This window comes from Mandrillus leucophaeus, unplaced genomic scaffold (assembly GCF_000951045.1).
Source record: "Mandrillus leucophaeus isolate KB7577 unplaced genomic scaffold, Mleu.le_1.0 Scaffold657, whole genome shotgun sequence".
In the NCBI taxonomy this organism is placed as follows: Eukaryota; Metazoa; Chordata; class Mammalia; order Primates; family Cercopithecidae; genus Mandrillus; species Mandrillus leucophaeus.
In genome coordinates, this window is record NW_012107108.1 from 1441769 (window position 1) to 1456202 (window position 14434).

Sequence of the window (14434 nt, forward strand, 5' to 3'; positions counted from 1 at the left end):
CCCTAGCTGAACTGAAACTGAATTTTCTTCCCATGTGGGAGGGGAGGACTCCAGTTTCCATACTCACAGAGTGCCTTGCACCTGCCCTAGATTGAGGACATATTTTTGTAATTGATGAGTGCTTTCCTCTGTTAGGAGATCTGTGGTTAGGAAAGGCCTTCCGTATGTTAACTCGACAGGACTTCATTATAAATTTGACTTTGGAGCAGTTCAAACCCGCAGTAAGCTATGGGTGTTAGAGACAGTCAGGCCTCTGATTTAGCTAGAGTCTTCTTTAGAGTAGGACTAGCCCTTTCACCTTTCCAGAGGACCGCGGTCTCCATGCAGAGTGAAGGTAATAGCGGCCTCCACGCAGAGTGAAGGTAATATTGGATTCTTCAAGCTGAGGATAGGTGTTGGGATACGCCTGCCGCAAAAGATGGGCCATTGTCACTTTGCAGGCTTTTAGATGACCCAAACTGAGGAGCTATTTCTTCTGGTAAACATTTTTCAGATGGGATGGGGAATGCCTCGATCTAACCAGTGAAGGTATCAGTGAGCATCAGCAAATATTTGAATCTCCTGCAGAAAGGCATCTGAGTAAATTAGAGTTGCCAGTTCTCACCTGGATAGGTTCCTCAATGTTGGACAGGTTTAACTGGAGAAGGAGAAAATTGCTGGCCATTTGGGTCTTGTCAGGCACAGAGCATGCAGGTGTCAGCTGATTGATTCTGTGTGGATTGTTTTCCTTGGAGTGGGGGTCTTGTCTTGGTGTCCCTTCATGGTGTTGCTGAAAGATGTTGCTGGAAAAGAGGGTCCTGATACAGACCACAAAGTAGGATTCTTAGATCTTGTGCAGGAAAAAAATTGAGGTGAGTCAGCACAGTGAAAGAAGCAAGTTTATTAGAAATGACTTCATTACAGAGTTGGACATCCTCAGAAAACAAGAGCAGGAATGTACTGTCTTTTGTTAGTGTCTCTACTTATAAGTAACTATAAACAGAAAGAGTTATAATTAAACTTGGAAGGTGCAGATGTACTCACCAAAGTCAGGGGTTATTTGTTTTAACAATGACCGTTAACCTGTTGACCTAAGCTAGCTCATTAATATTATCCTTACAAAAAAAAATGCTGCACTCCTAGGACATTTATACACTTTTCAGACTTGGTGGAAGATGTCTTGTTTGGCCACAAATATTCTGCAATTGTAATTTGTGGCCAGCTAAAAAATGTGGCTATTTGCAGACCATAAGTATTAACCTTCTAGATGCCTTGTGAGTACCTATGTATTTATTTATTATTATTTTGAGACGGAGTCTTGCTCTGTTGCCCAGGCTGGAGTGCAGTGCACCACTTTGGCTCACTGAAACCTCTGCCTCCTGAGTTCAAGCAATTCTCCTGCCTCAGATTCCCAGGTAGCTGCGATTACAGGCATGAATCACCACACCCAGCTAATTTGTGTGTCTTTAGTAGAGATGGGGTTTCACTCTGTTTGCCGGGCTGGTCTCAAACCTCTGACAACAAGCGATCTGCCCACCTTGGCCTCCCAAATTGCTGGGATTATAGGCATGAGCCACCGCTTCCAGCCACAATGAGGTTTTTAAATAATTCAAACTGATTTCCTGCTGTTGAGCAAGGAGCTGAGCAAATCCAACAGATCGTGGGCCTAAAGTAGGAGAAGACTGAGGACAAACTCTAGAACATGTGATTAAATTAATTACAATTGAAACCAAATCAAATTTAATGAGGCTGTACCTCTTCGTTTCAAGATGTTTCCCCTCATTTTGAAATGTGGTGTTATTCGGTGGAAAAGAAAAATAGTGTTTATCTCCAGAGTAAAGAACAGGGTTCTCTGCAGGGATTGATTGAGAGCTATGGCTCGGGATTAAAAATCCTTTTTTCTACTTATAAACTAAAAATTATTTTCTAAGCTCCTATTGACTAAATGGATCCCTCTTCTTGGATAAGGACTTTCCAAAGTTAACCTGAAAAGCTGGTTCAAGCCATGGGTCACACATGCCTCATTATACTCTCCTCCCTTTGGTTTTAATTTTAATTTCAGTTTTTAATTTATTTTTGTGGGTACATAGGTGGTGTATGGGGGTATATAACATACTTTGATACAGGCATGCAGTGAGTAATACGTAATAAAAATGGGGTATCCATCCCTTCAAACATTTATAGCTTGTGTTATAAACAATCCAATTATACTCTTTTAGGTTTTTAAAATGTAAGTTAAATTATTTTTTACTATAATCACCCTGTTGTGCTATTAAACATTGTCTTATTCATTCTTTCTAACAATTTTATTTTACCCATTTAGCATCCCCACTATCCCCCGTTCCCTCACTGCCCTTTCCAGCCTCCGGTAACCATCCTTATACTCTCTATCTCTATGACACCAATTGTTTTGAATTTTAGCACCCACGAATAAGTGAGAACATGTGACATTGGTCTTTCTGTGCCTGACTTATTTCACTTAACATAAAGACTTTCAGTTCCATTTATGTTATTGCAAATGGCAGACTCTCATTCTTTCTTATAGCTGAATCATACCCGATTGTGTATATGTACCACATTTTCTCTATCCAGTCATCTGTTGATGGACATTTAGGTTCCTTCCAAATCTTGGGTATTATAAACCCTGCTGTAGCAAACATGAGAGTGCCAATATGTCTTTGATTTACAATATGTCTTTGAATTTATTTATCTTAGGCATATACTGAACAGTGGGATTGCCAGACCATATAGTGGCTCTATTTTTAGTTAAATCAGGAACACCCAAGCTGTCCTTAATTGTGCTCCCAACAACAGTGTACAAGGGTTCCCTCCACTCCACATACTCACCAGCATTTGTTTTTGACTGACTTCTGGATAAAAACCACCTTAACTGGGGTGAAATGATATCTCATTTTGGGTTTGATTTGCATTTCTATGATGATCAGTGATGTGGAGCACCTTTTCATTTGCCTGTTTGACATTTGTATGTCTTCTTTTCATAAATGTCTATTTAAATTTTTTGTCCACTCTTCAATTGGATTATTACATTTTTTCTACAGAATTTTTCGAACTCAATATACTGTAGTGTATTAGTCTGTTTCTGCACTGCTATAAAAATTACCCGAGACTGGGTTATCTATTTACTGAGATGAAGTCTTGATCTGTTGCCCAGGCTGAAGTGCAGTAGTGCAATCTCGGCTCACTGCAACCTCCACCTCCTGGTTCAAGCAATTCTCTGCCTCAGCCTCCTGAGTAGCTGGGATTACAGGCACCTGCCACCATGCCCGGCTAATTTTTGTATTTTTAGTAGAGATGGGGCTTTGCCATCTTGGTCAGGCTGGTCTTGAACTCCTGACCTTGTGATCCACCCGCCTCAGCCTCCCAAAGTGGTGAGATTACAGGCATGAGTCACTGCACCTGGCAAGACTGGGTAATTTATGAAGGAAATGGGTTTAATTGATTCACAGTTCTGCATGGCTGGGGAGGCCTCAGGACACTTACAATCATGGCAGATGGGGAAGCAGGCACCTCTTCCATGACAGCAGGTGAGAGAGCATGTATGTGAAGCAAAGGGAGAAGAGCCCCTTATAAAACCATCTGATTTCATGAGAACTCACTCACTGTCAGAAGAACAGCATGGGGGAGACCACTGCTATGATCCAGGTCTCTCCCTCAAAACCTGGGGATTACAATTCAATATGAGATTTGGGTGGGGACACAAAGCCTAACCATATCATGTAGCTATTAATTGCTCTTCAGATGGATAATTTACAAATATTTTCTCCTATTTTGTGGATTTTCTCTTCCCTTTGTTTATTGTTTCTTTCACTTTAAGAAGGCTTTCTGACTTGCTGTAATCCCATTTGTCCATGTTTTTTTTGGTTGTCTGTGCTTATGGGGCATTATTTAAGAAATTTTTGCCCAAACCAATGCCCTAAAGAGTTTCCCCAATGTTTTCTTGTAAAAGTTTGATAATTTGAGGTGTTAGGTTTAAGTCTTTAATTCATTTTAATTTGATTTTTGTATGTGGCAAGAAATAGGGTTCTAGTTTTATTCTTTTGCCTATGGCTTTCCAGTTTTCCCAGCCCTATTTATTACAAAAACTGTCTTATTTTTTGTTGTATGTTCTTGGCACTTTTGTTGAAAATAAGTTTAGTTTAGCTGTATGAGTTTGTTTCTAAGGTCTCTGTTTTGTTCCATTTGTCATTATGTCTGTTTTTATGCTAGTGTCATGCTGTTCTAATTAATATAACTTAGTAGTATAATTTAAAACCAGGTAATGGAATTCCTCCAGTTTTGTTTTATATACTCAGCATAGCTTTGACTATTAGGGTGTTTTGTTCCATATAAATTTTTTTTTTCTTTTTCTGTGAGGAATGTCTTTTTTTTTTTTTTTTTTTTTTTGATGGAGTCTCACTCTGTCACCTAGACTAGAGTGCAGTGATGCAATCTTGGCTCACTGCAACATCCACCTCCTGGGTTCAAGTAATTCTCTGCCTCAGCCTCCTGAGTAGCTGGGATTACAGGCACCCGCCACCAAGCCTGGCTAATTTTTTTGTATTTTTAGTAGAGATGGGGTTTCACCAAGTTGGCCAGGCTGGTCTTGAACTCCTGACCTCATGATCCACTGGCCTCCTGAGGTGTTGGGATTACAGGTATGAGCCACCACCCCTGGCCTGTTATTTTGATAGAGATGGCATGAAATGTATAGATTGTTTTGGATTGTATGGACATTTAAAAAAATACTGATTCTTCCAATCTGTGAACATAAAAACATCTTCCCAATTTTTGGGTCCTCTTTCATTTCTTTTATCAGTGTTTTGCAGTTTTAATTGTTGAGAACTTTTATTTCTTTGGTAAATTCCCACACATTTTGTTTTATTTGTGGCTATTGCAAATAGTATTACATTTTTTAATTCTTTTTCAATTTGTAGACTGTTGGCATATAGAAATCCTACTGGTATATATATGTTGATTTTGTATTCTGCAAATTTACTCAAGTTATTACTTCTGTAAGTTTTTTGGTGAATATATTAGGCCATCCTCACATTGCTATAAAAATAATCGGTGACTGGTTAATTTATAAAGGAAATAGGTTTAACTGGCTCACGGTTCTACAGGTTGTACAGAAAGCATAGCACTGGCTTCTGCTTCCGGTGAAGCCTCTGACAACTGACAATCAAGGTGAAAAATAAATCCGGCGCTTACACGTCCCATGGTAAGTGCAAGGGCAGGGGGGAAGTGCTACACACTTGTAGATAACCAGCTCTCATGAAAACTTACTATTGTGAGAATGGCGCCAAACAAAATGATGCCAAACTGTTCATGGAAATCCTGCCCTCATGATTCAATCACCTCCCCACTAGGCCCAGTTCCAACATTAAAGATTACATTTCAATATAAGATTTTGGTGGGAACACAAACCCAAACCATATCATTTTGCCCCTGGCCATTCCAAATCTCATATCCGTCTTATATTTCAAAATACAATCATGACTTCCCAATAATCCCCAAAGTCTTAACTCATTTCAGCCTTAACTCAGAAGTCAAAAGTCTCATCTAAGACAAAGCCAGTTTCTTCCTCCTATAAGCCTGTAAAATAAAAAACAAGTTAGATACTTCCAAGATACAAATGGGGCAGCGGCATTGGGTAAATACTCCTATTCTAAAAGGAAGAAATCAGCCAAAAGAAAGGGGCCACAGGACCCATGAAAGTCTAAAACCCAGAAGGGCAGTTATTGAATTGTAAGGCTCCAAAATAATTATTTTTGACTCTGTGTCCCATTTCCAGGGCACACTAATGCCTTGGGAAGTTCAACCTTGTGACTTTGCAGGGTTCAGCCCCCACAGCTGCTCTCATGGGCTGGCATTGTGTGCCTCTGGCTGGTATTGTGTGCCTCTGGCTTTTCCAGGTGCAAGGTGCAAGCTGTAGCTAGATTTACCATTCTGGGCTCTGGAGGACAGTGATCCTCTCCTCACAGACCTGCTAGGCCATACCCCAGTGGGGAGCCTGCATAGGGACTGTCACCCCACATTTCTTTCCTCCATTGTTTTAGTAGAGGTTCTCCATGAGGGCTCCACCCCTGCAGCACACTTCTGCCTGCACACTAAGGCTTTTTCATACATCCTTTGAAATAAAGGTGGAGGCTCCCAAGTCTCAACTCTTGCATTTTGTACTCTCCCAGGCCTAACACCACATGGAAGCTACCAAGGTTTATGGCTTGCACCCTCTGAAGCAGTGACTGGAGTTGTCCTGGGTCAATTTGACCTACACCTGAAGCTGAAGCAGTGGCCAGGATGCAGGGAGCCATGTTCCAAGGCTACCCAAGATAGCAGGTCCTGGGCCTGATCCCAGAAACTATTCTCTTCTTTTAGGCCTCAGGGCCTGTGATGGGGGGCCTGCCTTTTAGATTTCTAAAATGCCTTCCTCTTTCCCATTGTCTTGGCTATCAACACTTGCTTTTTTTTAGGTTATACAAATATCTCTAACAAGTGGTTGCTCCACAGCCTGCTTGAGTTCCTCTTTTAAAAAAGCTTTTTATTTTTCAGCCACATGACTAGGCTGCAGAGTTTTCAAGCTTTTACACTATGCTTCCCTTGTAAGTATAAGTTACAACTTTTTTTTTTGGTTAGAACATGTGAGCATAGGTTGTTAGACGCAGCCAGGCCACATCTCAAATGCTTTGCTGCTTAGACATTTTTCCAACAGAAACCCTAAATCATCAATTTCAAATTCAAACTTTTATATATCCCTAGGACATGACAGAAATTCAGCCAACCACTTCGCTAAGACAACATGCGTGCCCTTTGCTTCAGTCCTAATAAGTTTCTCATTTTCATCTGAGACCTCCTCAGCTCAGCCTTCTCTGTCCAGATCACTATCAGCATTCAACCAGTCTCTAAGAAAATCTCAACTTTCCCTCATTTTTCTGTCTTCTTCTGAGTCCTACAAACTCTTCCAACCTCTGCCTCTTTAGCCAATTACAAAGCTGATGCCACATTTTCAGGTATTCTTATAAAAATTTTCCACTCCTTGGTACCAATTTTCTGTATTAAGCTATTTTTGTATCACTAGAAATAACTGAGACTGGGTAATTTAGTTTTTCAAAAGGAGGTTTAAGTGGCTCGTGATTCTACAGGCTGTAGAGAAGACATAGCACTGGCATGCACTTCTGAGGAGGCCTCTGGACGTTTACAGTCATGACAGAAGTTGAAGCAGAATCTTGCACATCACAGGGCAAAAAGCAGGAGCAAAAAACAGAGGGGCAAGTTGTTACACACTTTTAAATAACCAGATCTCGTAGGAACTCACTATCATGAGGATAGTACCAAATGGGATGGTGCTAAGCCATTTGTGAGTAATCCACCCCAATAGTTATATCACCTTTCACCAGGCCCACCTCCAACATTGAGAATTACATTTAAATATGACATTTGGGAGGGAACACACATTTAAACCCTATCAGAGGAGTCTTTATGCTTTTTCAAATGTAAGATTATATATTGACAAAAAAAGATAATTTTACTTCTTTTCCAATTGGGATGTCTTTTATTGCTTTCTCTTGTCTGATTGCTCCAGACAGGACTTTCAGAATTATTTTGAATAACAGTGGTAAGAGTGGACATTCTCGTCATCTTCCAGATTTTAGAGGAAAGGCTTTTAGTTTTTCCTCACTTAGTCTGATACTAGCTGTGGGTCTGTCGTATATGACTTTTATTACATTGAGGTATGTTCCTTCCATACCCAGTTTTCAAAGGGTTTTTTATTATTAAAGATATTAAATTTTATCAAATAATTTTTTAGCATAAGTGAAATGATTATATGGATTTTATCTTTTTTTTTCTTTTTTTCTGGAGATGAAGTCTCCCTCTGTCACCCAGGCTGGAGTGCAATGGCATGATCTCAACTCACTGCAACCTCTGCCTCCCGGGTTCAAGTGATTCTCCTGCTTCAGCCTCCCGAGTAGCTGGGATTACAGGCACCCACCACCATGCTTGGTTAATTTTTGTATTTTTAGTAGAGACAGGTTTCGCCATGTTGGCCAGACTGGTTTTGAACTCCTGATCTCAGGTGATATGCCCACCTCGGCTTCCCAAAGTGCTGGGATTACAGGCATGAGCCACTGTGCCCAGCACCTTCATTCTGTTTATGTGATGTGTCACATTGATTGATTTGTATGTTGAACCATCCTTGCATCCCTGGGATAAATCCCACTTGGTCATTATGAATTACCTATTTATGTATTGTTTAATTAAGTTTGCTAGGTGTTTTGCAAATTTTTGCACCAATATTCTCAGATATGGGCCTGTAGTTTGCTTTTTTAATGTGTCTTTGTCTGGTTTTGGTATCAGGGTAATACTAGCCTCAAAGAATGAGTTTGGAAATGTTCTTTCCTTCTCTATTTTTCAGTCTGGTCCTACAGACTTTTTTGTTAAGGCTTTAATTTTGTTAATTGTTATTCGGCTATTTAGGTTTTAGATTTTTTTCCTAGTTCAATTTTGGTAAGTTGTGTGTGTCTAAGAATTAATTTCCTCTAGGTTTTCTAATTTGTTGGCATACAATTGCTGATAGTAGCCACTAATGATCCTTTGATTTTCTGAAGCGTTACTTGTAATGTCTCCTTTTTCACCTCTGATTTTACTAATTTGTATCATCTCTGTTTTTCAATTAGCCTGTTTAAATATTTGTCAATTGTTGTACTTTTCAAAAAAATCAACTTTTTGTTTCATTAATCTTTTGCATTGTTGTCTTCATTTTAACTTTATTTACTTCCGCTCTAATCTTCATTATTTCTTTTCTTCTAATTCTGAGTTTCGTTTGGCCTTTTTATTCTAATTAATTAAGATGTATTGTTAGGTTATTTATTTGAAGCTTTTCTGTTTTTTATGTAGGCACTTACAGTTATAAATTTTCCTTTTATAATAGTACCTCTTTTACTATATTCCATAGGTTTTGCTATGCTATGTTTCCATTGTCATTTGTTTCAAGAAATTTTTCTATTTTCTTCTTAACTTTTTTATCAACCTACTAATCATTCAGGAGCATAGTGTTTAATGTCCATGTGTTTGTATAGTTTCTGAAATTCCTTTTTTAATTGATTTCTAGTTTTATTCCTGGTAGTCAGAGAAAATGCTTGATATTACTTCAATTTTTTGGAATGTTTTTAAACTTGTTACTTAACATTTGGTCTATCCTTGAGAATAACCTGTGCGCTGAGGAGAAGAATGTGTATTCTGCAGCTGTTGCATGAAATTTTCTGTAAATATCTATTAGGTTCATTTGTTCTATAGTACAGATTAAGTCTGACGTTTCTTTGTTGATTTTCTGTCTGGAAGGTCTATCCAATGACTAAAGTAGGGTGTTGAAGTGTCCAGTCATTATTGTATTGAGGTCTCTTTCTTTAACTCTTATAATATTTGCTTCATTTATCTAGGTGCTTTAGTATTGGGTGCATATATATTTTTAATTATTATATCCTGTTGATGAATGGATCTCTTTATTATTATATAATGACCTTTTTAATCTCTTCCTACAGTCTTTTGTTGAAATCTATTTTTGTCTGGTATAAGTATAGCTATTTCTGCTCTTTTTTTGGTATCTATTGGCATGGAATAACTTTTTCTATCCTTTTATTTTCAGTCTAAATGTATCTTTATAGGTGAAGTATGTTTTTTGTAGGTCACAGATTATTGTCCTGCTTCTCTATCCATTCATCCACTGTTTTTCTTTTGACTGGAGTGTTTAGTTCATTTACATTCAAAGTTATTATTGATAAGCTCTTACTCCCGCCATTTTGTTATTTGTTTTCTGATTGATTTTTGACCTCTCTTCCTTCTTTCCTTTCTTCCTATCTTCCTTTTAGTGAAGGTGATTTCTCTTGTATTATAATCTAATTTCTTGCTTTTTACTTTTTGTACATCTGTGGCACACTTTTTGATTTGAAATTACCATGAGGCTTGAAAATAATTTAATACATGATTTTAGACTGTGGACAATTTAACACTGATTGCATAAACAAAGAAACAAGCAAAACAACTAATAAAAACTCTATACTTTATTGCCATTCTTTTAAACTTTTTGTTGTTTCTCTTCATTCTCTATTTTACTGTCTATGTCTTGGAAATATGTTGTAGTTATTATTTCTTATTGGTTTATTGTTTACTCTTTCTATTTGAGATTTTTGCACCCCATAATTACCATGTTATAATATTCTGTGTTTTTCCATGTGCTATTGCTAGTGAGTTCTGTACCTTCAAATGGTTTCTTATTGCTCATTTTTTTTGTTTTAGATTAAGAAATCCCTTTAGCATTTCTTGTAGGACAGGTCTGGTGTTAATGAAATCCCTCAGTTGTTGTTTGTCAGGAAAAGTTCTTATTTCTCCGTCAAGTTTAAAGGATGTTTTTCCAGATACCTTATTCTAAAGTACAAGTCTTTTTTTTTTTTCCTTCAGCTTTTTTAGGATGTCATGCCACTCTCTCAGCCTGTAAATTTTCCCCTGAAAAGTCTGCTGTCAGATGTATTGGAGTTCCATCGAATGTTATTTGCGTCTCTTCTCTCGCTGCTTTTAGAATCATTTCTTTATCCTTAACCTTTGGGAGTTCAGTTAAGTGTCTTGAGGTGGTCTTCTTTGGGTTAAATCTGCTTGATGTTCTGTAATTTTCTTTTACTTGAATGTTGATATCAAATGTTGAGGAATTGTTTAATATTATTTAATATTATTTATTTAAATAAATGTTCAACTCTTATCTCTTTATCTACCTTCTCTTTAAGGCCAATAACTCTTAGATTTGCTATTTTAAGGCTATTTTTTAGATTTCGTAGGCATGCTTTATTTTTTATTCTTTTTTGTCTCCTCTGACTTTGTATTTTTAAATAGGCCTGCTTCAAGTTCGCTAAATCTACCTTCTCCTTGATCAATTATTTTAAGTAATTCTGATCCATTCTTCACTACGACAATAGCATTTTAACTTCAGAATTTCGGCTTTTTTTTTTTTTTCAATCTCATTGTTAAATTCATCTGATAGAATTTTGAATTCCTTCTCTGTGTTATATTGTATTTCTTTGAGTTACCTCAACCAGGTATTTTGGATTTCCTGTATGAAAGGTCACATATCTCTGTTTTTCCAGGATTGGTCCCTGGTGCCTTATTCAGCTTGTTTGGTGAGGTCATGTTTTCCTGGATGGTCTTGATGCTTGTAGATGTTCATGTATATCTAGGCATAGAAGAGTTCAGTCTTTATTGTGGTCTTCACAGTCTGGGCTTGTTTGTGCCCATTATTTTTGGGACACTTTCCAGGTATTCAAAGAGACTTGGGTCCCAAGCCCAATAACACAGTACCTTATGCAAACACGTAGGGGTACTGCCTTGGTGGCCTTGGATTAGCATCAAGAAAAATTCTCTTGGCCAGGTGTGGTGGCTCACGCCTGTAATCCCAGCACTTTGGGAGGTCAAGGCACACATATCACCTGAGGTTGGGAGTTCAAGACCAGCCCGACCAACATGGAGAAACCCTGTCTCTACTAAAAAAACAAAATTCGTTGGGTGTAGTGGCGCATGCCTGTAATCCCAGCTACTAGGGAGGCTGAGGCAGGAGAATTGCTTGAACCTGGGAGGCGGAGGTTGTGGTGAGCCGAGATCACGCCATTGCACTCTAGCCTGGGCAACAAGAGTGAAACTCCATCTCAAAAAAAAAAAAGAAAAAAGAAAACAAGAAAAATTCTCTTGATTCATCAAGTAGAGACTCTTGTTGTCTTCCCTTACTTTCTCTCAAACCAGCAGAGTCTCTCTTTCTGTGCTGAGGCATGGGGAGCTGGAGTTGGGGTAACACAAGCACCCCTGTGGCCACCACCACTGAGACTGTGCTGGTTCACACCTGACGTAGGCACAGAACTTGGTCTCACCCAAGGCCCACTGTAACCACTACTTGGCTACCATATCAGTTTACTCAAAGCCCTAGGACTCTGTGATTAATAGATGGCAAAGCCAGCCAGGTTTGTGTCTCTGCCTATAGGGCGGCAAGTTCCCCTAGCCATGAGTGGGTCCGTAGATGCTTTCTGGGAGCCAGAGATTAAAGCACAGACTCTTCACAATTTACCTGCTCTTCTATTTTACTGTAGCTAACCTGGCACTTAAGGCGTAAGACAAAGTATTTTCTACTCTTCCTTCCCCTGTCTGCAGGTAGAGGAGCCTCGTCTGTGACTGCCAACACCACCGGCCCACGGTGGGGGTTCTGCCAAATCGTTACCAATTTCTCACTTAAAGCCCAAGGACTCTTTGGTTAGCTTGGGATAAATTCTGCAATGCCTGGGACTCGACCTTTGGCCCAGGGCGAGTGCAGAAATGCTGACCAAGCCCCTAGGCCTGGACTCAGGGACTCTAAGAACCTGCTTGGTGCTCTACCCCACTGTGGCTGAGCTGGTATATCAGGTGCAACGCAGAGTTCCCTTTACTTTCCCCGCTACTTTTCTCAAACAGAAGAAGTCTTTCACTGTAGCTACCACAGCTGGAAACGTGCTGGGTCACACCTGAAGTTGGCAGTTCTCAGAGCCCAGTGCCCCTGTGTATTGCCTGGGTATCACTGTTTTTATTCTGGGTACAGGGGTTCTTCAGTCAGCAGGTGAGGAATTCTGCCAGGTCTTTACTGACATGGCAGCACTGAGTTTAATGTTAAGTCCCCCAGTCACTGTGCTCTCCCTCTCCCAAAATCACAGGTTTCTGTGTGTTGTGTGGCTGCTGCTGGGTGGGGAAGTGGTGTTGTGAGCACTCCCTTAGCTGCTCTGGCTGCTGTCTCAGGAGGCCCCATTCTCCCCACCCTCCACATTCCACTGGCTCCAAGCCCAGCTCGGAGTATGACTTGCCTAATAATTGAAGTTCTTGTGGCCTAGACTGCCCCTTCAGTTCTCTTAAGGTCCAATAGGACGTCAACTCATGATGGCAAGGCTTGTAAAGACTCAAGCTCCCAACGCTGAGATGGGAGATTTTCCTCTTGCTAGGGCCAATTCAATTTCTCCCTCTATTGGCAGATGTCAGCTGAGTACAGTCTGGTTCTGCTTTTTACTGTGACAGGGTAGTACTGAGTTTATTGCAAAGCCTCACAACCTGTGCTCTCCCTCTCCCAAACACACAGTCTGTGCACCATGTGGCCACTACTGGTGGTTGAAGAAGAGGTGGCATCCATGCTTCTAGACTGTCTTTTTTTTTTTTTTTTTTTTGTCTTCTCCAATGTCTCTTTCAGTGATGTGAAGTTAATGCCAGGTACTATGATCGTTCACCCAATTTTTGGTCCCTTTGACAGTGCTTCTTGAATGTAACGAATTGTGAAAATTTGGTGTTTTTGTGGGGGGATCAGGGTGTAGGCTTCTATTCTGCCCTCTTACTCTGTCTCTATCTTAAATTTTTTAGATTCAGGGAGTACGTTTTCAGGTTTCTTATGTGGATATATTGTGCTATGCTGAGTTATGTGGGATATTGTTGATCCCATCACCAAGGTAGTGAGCATATATTGTGGAATATAATTGATTGCATCACCAAGGAAGTGAGCATAGCACTCATGGTTTCTCACCCCCTGCCCTCCTCCTTCCCTCCTTCAACTAGTAGTTCTCAGTGTCTACTGTTGACATCTTTATATTCATGAGGACCCCATGTTCAGATCCCGCTTATGGGCAAGAACATGTGGTATTTGGTTTTCTGTTCCTGTATTAATTTCCTTAGGATAATGGCCTCCAGACGTATCCATGGTGCTGCACAGGACATGATTGTATTATTTTTAATGTGTGCATAGTATTTTATGGTGTATATGTGGCACATATTTCTATCCAGTTTATTGATTCTCACGTAAGTTAATTCCATGCCTTCCCTATTGTGAATAGCAATATGATGAATATACAAGTGCATGTGGGGTTTCTTTTTGTAGAATTTTTAATTTTCTTTTGGATGTATACTCAGTAATGGAATTGCTGGTTGAATGGTACTTCTGTTTTAAATTCTTTGAAAAATCTCCAAACTGCTTTTCACAGTGGGTGAACTAATTTACATTCTCACCAACAGTGTATAAGCACTTCATTTTCTCTGAAGTCTAGTCAGAATTTATTTTTTTACTTTTTAATAGTACCCATTCTGACTAATATGAGATGGTATCTCACATTGATTTGCATTTCTCTGATGATTAGTGATGTTGAACATTAGGAAAACAACCCCATGAAAACATTGACAAGGGACATAAGCAGACACTTCTCAAAAGAAGATGGGCTGGACGCGGTGGCTCATGCCTGTAATCCCAGGACTTTGGGAAGCCGGGGCGGGCAGATCATGAGGTCAGGAGATCGAGACCATCCTGGCCAACATGGTGAAACCCCGTCTCTACTAACAATACAAAGAAAAAAATTAGCCGGGCGTGGTGGCGGGCACCTGTAGTCCCAGCTACTCGGGAGGCTGAGGCAGGAGAATGGTGTGA